The sequence below is a fragment of the Alligator sinensis genome, unplaced genomic scaffold (assembly GCF_000455745.1).
Source record: "Alligator sinensis unplaced genomic scaffold, ASM45574v1 scaffold486_1, whole genome shotgun sequence".
Classification (NCBI taxonomy): Eukaryota; Metazoa; Chordata; order Crocodylia; family Alligatoridae; genus Alligator; species Alligator sinensis.
The window spans coordinates 1,637,700-1,645,076 of record NW_005842053.1 but is presented as its reverse complement, the minus strand read 5'-3'; the positions used below and the strand labels follow the sequence as shown (position 1 = coordinate 1,645,076).

Sequence of the window (7,377 nt, the reverse complement as noted above, 5' to 3'; positions counted from 1 at the left end):
TACAGGCAGTGGAGGGAAAGAAAAAAAAGCAAACCACTTCCATTCTGCTTTTAAATGTCTGCTGTTTGAAGCTATCCAGAAACGTGTAATGTTACAGTAAATGCTGGATCAGATAATTAATAAGCAAATTAAAAGGTGGCCAAAAATGGAACAAAAAGTGAGACAATGATGCAGGAACAAAAGATAAATATTTTATTTGAGGGGCTAAATCTAAAATTGAGTTATTTTGCTTAACCCTCCCTCCCCCCATTTTTTTTTTTAAACTATGCTAAATATTTGGTTAGAGAAAATACAGTTAAATTTCCTTGCTAAAATTTTCTTCGAATTGGTACTTAAGACAGTCGCACACAAAATGGGCACAGCATCCTATCTTTTCAGATTCATTTGTGTAGCAGGGGACCTACCTCGGACCCTACTATGCTCACTTCTCCAAGCAAGCCTGATCCAGAAACCCAGCCATGGATGAAAGCCAGGCCAGTGGCAAGGGAGTTAAAGCCAGTACACCATGGTATAGCATGGCTGGGACTGGCTCCCATGAGACCACAGGAGTTCTGGCCCTCTTTTAAAACAAAGTCAGCTGGGAGCACTGGGGGCTCACCTTTCCCATGGAAAGGGAAAGTAAGGGAACTTACCTGGGATTCCATGTGGAAGCATGGACAAGCTGTCCAGAAGGGAAGAAGAGAGCTCCAGTCACTGGAGAAGGTGGGAGATGGGTCCAGCAACTGCCACTGAACAGGCTCACTCTATCCTAGTAGGGAAATAATCTCCTCAGTTAAGGAAATGAGTGGACTTCTGATTTTCTTCCCAGGTGACTGTGTATGGAGCCTGGAGGGAGAATAAAAGAAAGCAGAAGGGTAAGTGTTAATGCCAAGCCTGATCACTGAAGCCAATTTAGGCCAAGTAAGGGACAAAAATTGTTTGATCATAGCATGGACTGCATTATGTGGCTGTAAAAATGAATGAGGCCGATTTAGAAGTGAGAACTGATTACTTAGGATAGACTGTGGCCCACGTTACAAGAGACCCTGAAACCCATTGAAGACTGAGGAATGGGGAAAATTAATTAAAGAGGGCTGTGGGTATGTGAGAAGCTGAAGTTGTTTGAAGGTGAATTAAGAATGAAGATTGATCAATTGGGGCATAAACTACCAAACCTGTGATTTAGAGTTGTCAGAGCCAATTTATGGAAGGAGGTCAAGTAATCTCAGTGTGGCTGCATTAGTTGAGGCCTAGTTGCCAGTTGTGGCCTAACCAGGAAGAATTTGACAGGCAAAGGCAGCCAATTTGTGTGAAGAAGGGTCCAAATTACTCTGAAGGAGACTGGGGCTACAATGCTTTGATAGACTGAGGTTGATACCAGACCCAGTTGAGGATTAATTTTTGTTAAATGAGTATACAATTAAAATTTATTTTTTTAATTGACAGAGTCAGGATCAAATTCTGGTAACATCAGGGAGACCAAATCCCAAAAGAAGTAGGCACAACCCCCCTCCTCCCCCCCCCACCCCAACCAACCAAACAACACCCTCATTGGGAATTGACCTGCAGCTCAGAGGAACCGTTTTGGGAAGAGTGACAAACCAGGGTGTAGGGGAAGAGGAGCCCTGAAGGAGGTCTACTTTAGGAATGTATACTAGTTGGATGCATTAACTAGTCAGCCTCTCTCTCTGTTTGTAACAGTAACATCACAGTGTGGCATGTGATAAATCAGTGAGCACCGAAAAGAAAGAACAGGAAGCCTCCACTATCACTCCTAGCAATCCCATATTACTTGCATAACAATTTGATAGCATATGCAGGTGCCCAGAAACTAGAATGCATGTTCAAGGTTAGTTCACAAAAAACTACTACTTACTGGGAGCATCTACACAAGATGTTTACTGTGGAGTAGGCCAATTAGCTCTGTAATAAACATCTCACATTTATACATGTGGCCCTATTAGGTACAGGAAACTAATAAACTCTGCCGGAGGATAATACTTGTCCATACAAGTATTATCTTGCTACAGTTTTTCACTCTGCTGCAGCACACGTGTAAATGCTAACAGAGCTGGCTAGGGCACAAGGATGCTTCAGTGCAGGGACCACCTGCCTGCTAGCCCAGCACTGGAGCATCTTTGTGACCCAGCCAGTCCCTCCGCAGCATGTTGAGCCAGGTCAGAGTCGTCTTGGGTTCACAGATTGACCCTCTGGGCCTCCTGTTAGCTGTGGCTGCCCCGACCCAGCTCAGTGTGCTGGTGGTCCCAGGTGCATCTTTAAAACACAGCACCTGGGAACAATAAACTCCGGCACATATTGTGCCAGAGTTTATTGCTGCATGCAAATAGCAGTGTAGATGTGCTCATTATGGAGGTGACCCACTTCCACTACCATCTTAACTTGCACAACTGATTTTGTAAGCACAGATCCAGGAACTACCCTTTTCAGGACACCAACCCTTGCACACAGACAAAAGCTGGGGTAGCCAAGATGAGAGAGAACATGTTTCATTCTGTGGTTAAGCATAAGTATGGGGGAAATACAGAAATTTTTACATTCAGAAGGACAGCCTGAGAGTGTTGTTAACACAGGTTAAATTGTAACATGCAACTTTAAAGAATGCTAGGTAGTAATAAAGTTAGCACATACTGTGAGCAGTTGCATATTAAGGGTAAAACCCTCTCTAACATGTACAGCTGGTTTGGAGCTTAGAAGGCTGGTAAGTAGGTGTACAGCTAGGAGCCATGACTGCCCAGCTGTCTCTTCAGCAGCTTCCCACTCACCTGTGGCTCCCCAGCACCTGTCCTCTTACCCACCTCCTCACCCTATGCCTCCTCACTCACCTGCAGCTGCCCGACTCTCCCTGCCTCTGTCACTCTGGAAGTGCTTAGGAACGTATCCTGGAGGACCACAAGTTGCTCGTATTAGCCCCATGGAGCAGGTTGATGTTACTGCAACATGAGCTACCTTTATACTACCTGGAGTAAGACTCACTCAAGTAGGTACAACTTGGAGACACTCAAAGTTGGCACATTCTTTTCTCCTTCAATGCATAGATACTCCTGTCTTAATATCAGTTAAGATGCATGGGAAAGAACAATGTCTAACAACACTCTGATATTAAAGATGGATGTCCATTGTACAGGAGCTGTCACTGTAACCAAATGTAGCATCCTACAGGCCATGGAACTTTGTTCTCAGGGCAGCTGAGAAAAAGCGGAGGCCAGAAAGATGGAAACTCCAGGCCATTCAACAGTAAGTAATGAAGAAAAAAATACTGAAGCCTACCTTTTTTGAGGAGTTAAGAATATAGCCACCACAAAAGGAACCTCAAGGTAAGAGTTCCCTGCATGGCTGAATATTGCCATCATCCTTGGAACAAATGTTCTACTGCCCTTGAACACAATCAATATTTGTTTGATAAACACTGTGTATTTATAATCATTTCAGAAAGATAGGCTTAACAGCTATGCTGAGATTTCTAGCTCTATAATCCACATTTGTTGCTATTCATAGGGGAGATATACAGTATCTTGGCCGAGGGCAGCAATAAAGTTCGTGTCTGATGACAATATTCTTGTATTATTAAATTTGTTTCTTTAGATGTTGGGCTTCCTCAGGTCTCATTTCATTCCAAAAAGATATTCTATTTATTGTGCAAATGTGAGAATATTAAGCAGCAATGATTAGTAGAACATTTTAAAGGCTCAGTTGTAAACCCAATAGCAAAATAACTCTCATACTTCATGGAGGAAACACTTGAAGGCCTGGAACAATCTCTTCGCTTTACAGCACGGTTGGTTAGGTGGATTACAGTGGCGTTTCTCCAAAACAGACAGTGACCTCTTATTTAGAAGAGGCGGGATAATGGACTATCAATCTGATACCTAATATGGCAATACCTATGTAAATATCATCATCAGCAAGATCACCTAGTGCTTATGAGACCGCTTCAAGAACCAGGACCCCTATACATTGTGCTAGGTTCTGAACAAATAGAATAAGATAGTCCCTGCTCCAAAGATCTTAAAATCCTAGGTTAAAGTAGTCAACTTTATTTGCCAACTCATTTAAAACACATACTTTTTTGTCCTGTGATGCACTGGAGAGCCGCTCCGCATGTGAGCTACCGTGCACTGTACAACTGCACACAATGCAACACAAGTGGCAAAATGCATGTCAGCACACAGAAAATGGCAGCAGTGCACTTTTGTGCTTTAGTTAAAGTGTCATTTTCTCAGTGCTGATGCACATTACACTGCTTATACAACTGCAAGCATCGCAGTGCCAGGCACTTTTCAGAGTGCCTGGTACTGCAGTGCTTCCATGTGTAAAAATGCCTTCATCAGAAGCAGTCTGTTGCACTACAAGCAAGTCTTCAGGCAAGATCAAGAGCTCTGGCCACTGTTCATTTCAATAGAATGGGAGGAAAGAATGCAAGCTGCTTTTTAATCCATCATCCTCTTAATCCCAGGTCAGCATAGTACAGCTATGGTTTGCATGGCTTGGCAAACTAGTTTTACAGCAATCTGTACACTGCGACCAGCCCAATGTAAAACTATTGTAGCTCAACCAAATTAATCTTTTTGTTTTAAATATGAAATGATTTCTCTCCATCAGCTACCAGAATTCTGCTTATATAATGCTCCTGAATTGAAGTGGGGTTTCCATCGACACTGATCCCTGCCAATGAATCAGAAATAAAACATTACCATCAGCTTAGCTGATATGACTGCAAGATGGTCATAGAGACATGAGGTCTTCTAAGGCTGTTCTTACAGGTTACCTTGAAACCATCCTAAATCTGTGGAATGTTGGGCACTGTTAAAGTTAGAAGTTTCCAAACAGTTGTAGGTTAAGGTTTAATGCCATCTCTGACCTGTACAAGTGACTTGCCATGAGAGCAGAGGTGGGAAAAATAGGGTCTGGGGGGCCAGATCTGGCCCGTAGAGGGACTCTGTCTGGCCTGTGGCAAGTCCCTTGGTCACACCTGGCCCAGGGACCATGTGGCCTGTCCCACCACCACTGGGAGTACAGCAGGGCTGGGGCAGCTCCATAGCTGGACTGCATTTCTAGGCCAATCAGGCAGTGGCAGATCCTTCCAGATGCTGCTGCCACTGGACTCCAGTCCTATGGTACTGGCTAGGACCAGTGCAAACAGCCACAATATCATCCCACCCTGCGCACACTACAGACTTGCCCTGGCTGGAACGGACCAACTCTGGACCAGTTGGAACTCATACACAGTCCCACCCATGGCCCACCCCACCAGCCCATGCTGAGCATCAGAAGCCAGGCAGAAGCTACTGCTCAGTATGGGGGGGGGGGAGGGGAAAGTGGCTGCCTTCCCCCTGCCACTATCAGGCCCTTCTTGATGCAGCCACTTGGAGCCCACTGGATGGCCCAGAGGCAGCAGAAAGGAGCCACAGGGCAGCTCAGGTATGGGCTCCAGGTGGCTGCAGCAAGAAGGGTCTGGCAGTGGTGAAGGGGAGGCAGCTGCCTTTCCCCACCAGCCCCTATGCCTAACAGCAGCTTCTGCCTGGCCACTACCACTGCTCAGCATGGGCAGGTGGTCCAGAACAGGTTTATGGTGACTGGGGTCAGGTCTATGTGTGTGGGTTCCAGCTGGTCCCCTCCAGCCAGGGTGAGTCTGGAGCAGGTGTAGGGAGGGCCAGGGCTGGGACTGAGGCTGTGCACTCATCTGCTGCCGAGTGGTGGTGGCAGGGGGAAAAAAAAAAAAAAAAGCTACAGGGTGTGCGGGTACTGACTGGCCTGCAGCAGTTCCCCAGAACTGCCAATGTGGCCCATGGGCCCAAATAATTGCCTGCCTCTGTACTAGAGGGTCTGATGAGCAGAGACATGGCCAGCTGCCAAGACTGTATCCTTCCTTTGGGAGCAAAGCTCCAGGGGTTACTTGTAGCATCAGCAAAAGTCCTAGAGAAGCATGTTTACCTAGTCCCCATGCTCACAGTATTTGGTGATAGGCAGATCTTTTCCTCCTCCTTCCTCAGGAGCACAGGTGGCTGGAAAGGAAAGCTCCTCCACCTCTGAAATTTTCCTGGTTAGGGAAGAGATGCCCAGATGTCAGAAAATATTTAGTCCTTCGAGAGAAGGCCTATAGGTCTGGATGAAGGTGAAAGCAGAGAAACCGTCTCTCCAGCCTCAGGTATAATCTTGTAATTTTGAAAGGCTGATTCCAGACGAGAGAATAGAACATGAGATTTGGGTTAAAAAGACTCAGAGACAGTACTGGTAGATGCAAGGTTAACCTTTGACAGAGGCAATTTGAATGTGCCAAGCAAATGAAGTCATTCAGTCCAGATTGAAGATCACAGAGGATAGAGTGTTTGGATACTGTGGACCTTAAAAGAGGATCCAGAAAACCTGCCAGACAAGAGATCCGAGTTAGAAAGTTGTAGAGCTGAAAGTAATAGTCCACAAAATGCAACATATGGTGAGCATCATAAGCCAAAAAACAAGTTCTGAGGCAGATTACGTTACTTTGAAAGAGTTTGCAACCATAAGCACGGTGAACACAGAGGGGACACAGATGATAATATATCACCATTAGTTTACGGAGTTGTCCATGACAGCAATGGACAGCATGATAACAGAAGGTGTTTGTACTAACAACCTCAACGGAAACTTTAGAATTGACAATCATCTATTGGACTTATGGTAGGTACACAAGTCAACATGATGCCAAAAAGAACGATATTGGCACCAAAGCACAAATACTAGGCATTAGAAGAAAAAATGGTTAAATTACTGAGCATGGACAAATCTAGGATTTTGCAGAGGTGGGCACAGATGGTGTGGTGCCTAATACAACACAGATTCCTCTAGTTAAAGAAAAACTAGAAGCTTTTCCAATATGCCTAGCACTGAATAATATAGTTTAAGATAAAGCAAAAAACTAATATAAACTTTAGTGGAATGTTTACTAATTTGCTCGATTAAATATATTAAGTTGACTCTGTTTTACCTAGCTTCTTGTGCATGTTAAAAGATTGTTTCGTTAGTCCTGCAGTCATTACAGTTAGATGTACATCTCTTATTCAAATTCATAGAATAACATGTGCCCCATTAAAGGAAACAAACAAAAGGAAACCATGGGTTTGGCCTTGCAGCCTGGGACTGAGGGGCTGCAGGGAGCAGGCAGAGGATGGTCACAGGCAGGGGGAGCCATGTGCGTGTGTAGGCCAGGCTGAGATCAGCTTAGCCTCACCCCCTTCCCCAGGAGGAGGTGAAGCTGATCCCCACCTGGTTCACCAAGCTGCAGTGCTTTGAAAAGCTGGGCAACCCCAGCTGTGGGCAGGGCAGTGTCAGACTAGGCCACTGTGTCCCCCTTCCTCCCCCATCTCTCACAACTGGTGGGGCTGGACCTCAACCTATGCC

At 45.3% G+C, this 7,377-nt stretch overlaps 1 long non-coding RNA gene across 4 annotated transcripts in view; it reads right to left on the bottom strand.

The window, feature by feature from the left end:
• LOC102379351 overlaps positions 1 to 7,377 on the bottom strand; it is a 116,253-nt gene that overhangs the window by 104,784 nt on the left and 4,092 nt on the right. For all 4 annotated transcript variants that reach the window (XR_003093904.1, XR_323737.2, XR_323736.2 and 1 more), the window contains exon 2: positions 633 to 825. This is a non-coding gene — a long non-coding RNA (uncharacterized LOC102379351). The remainder of the gene's footprint in view (positions 1 to 632; positions 826 to 7,377) is intronic.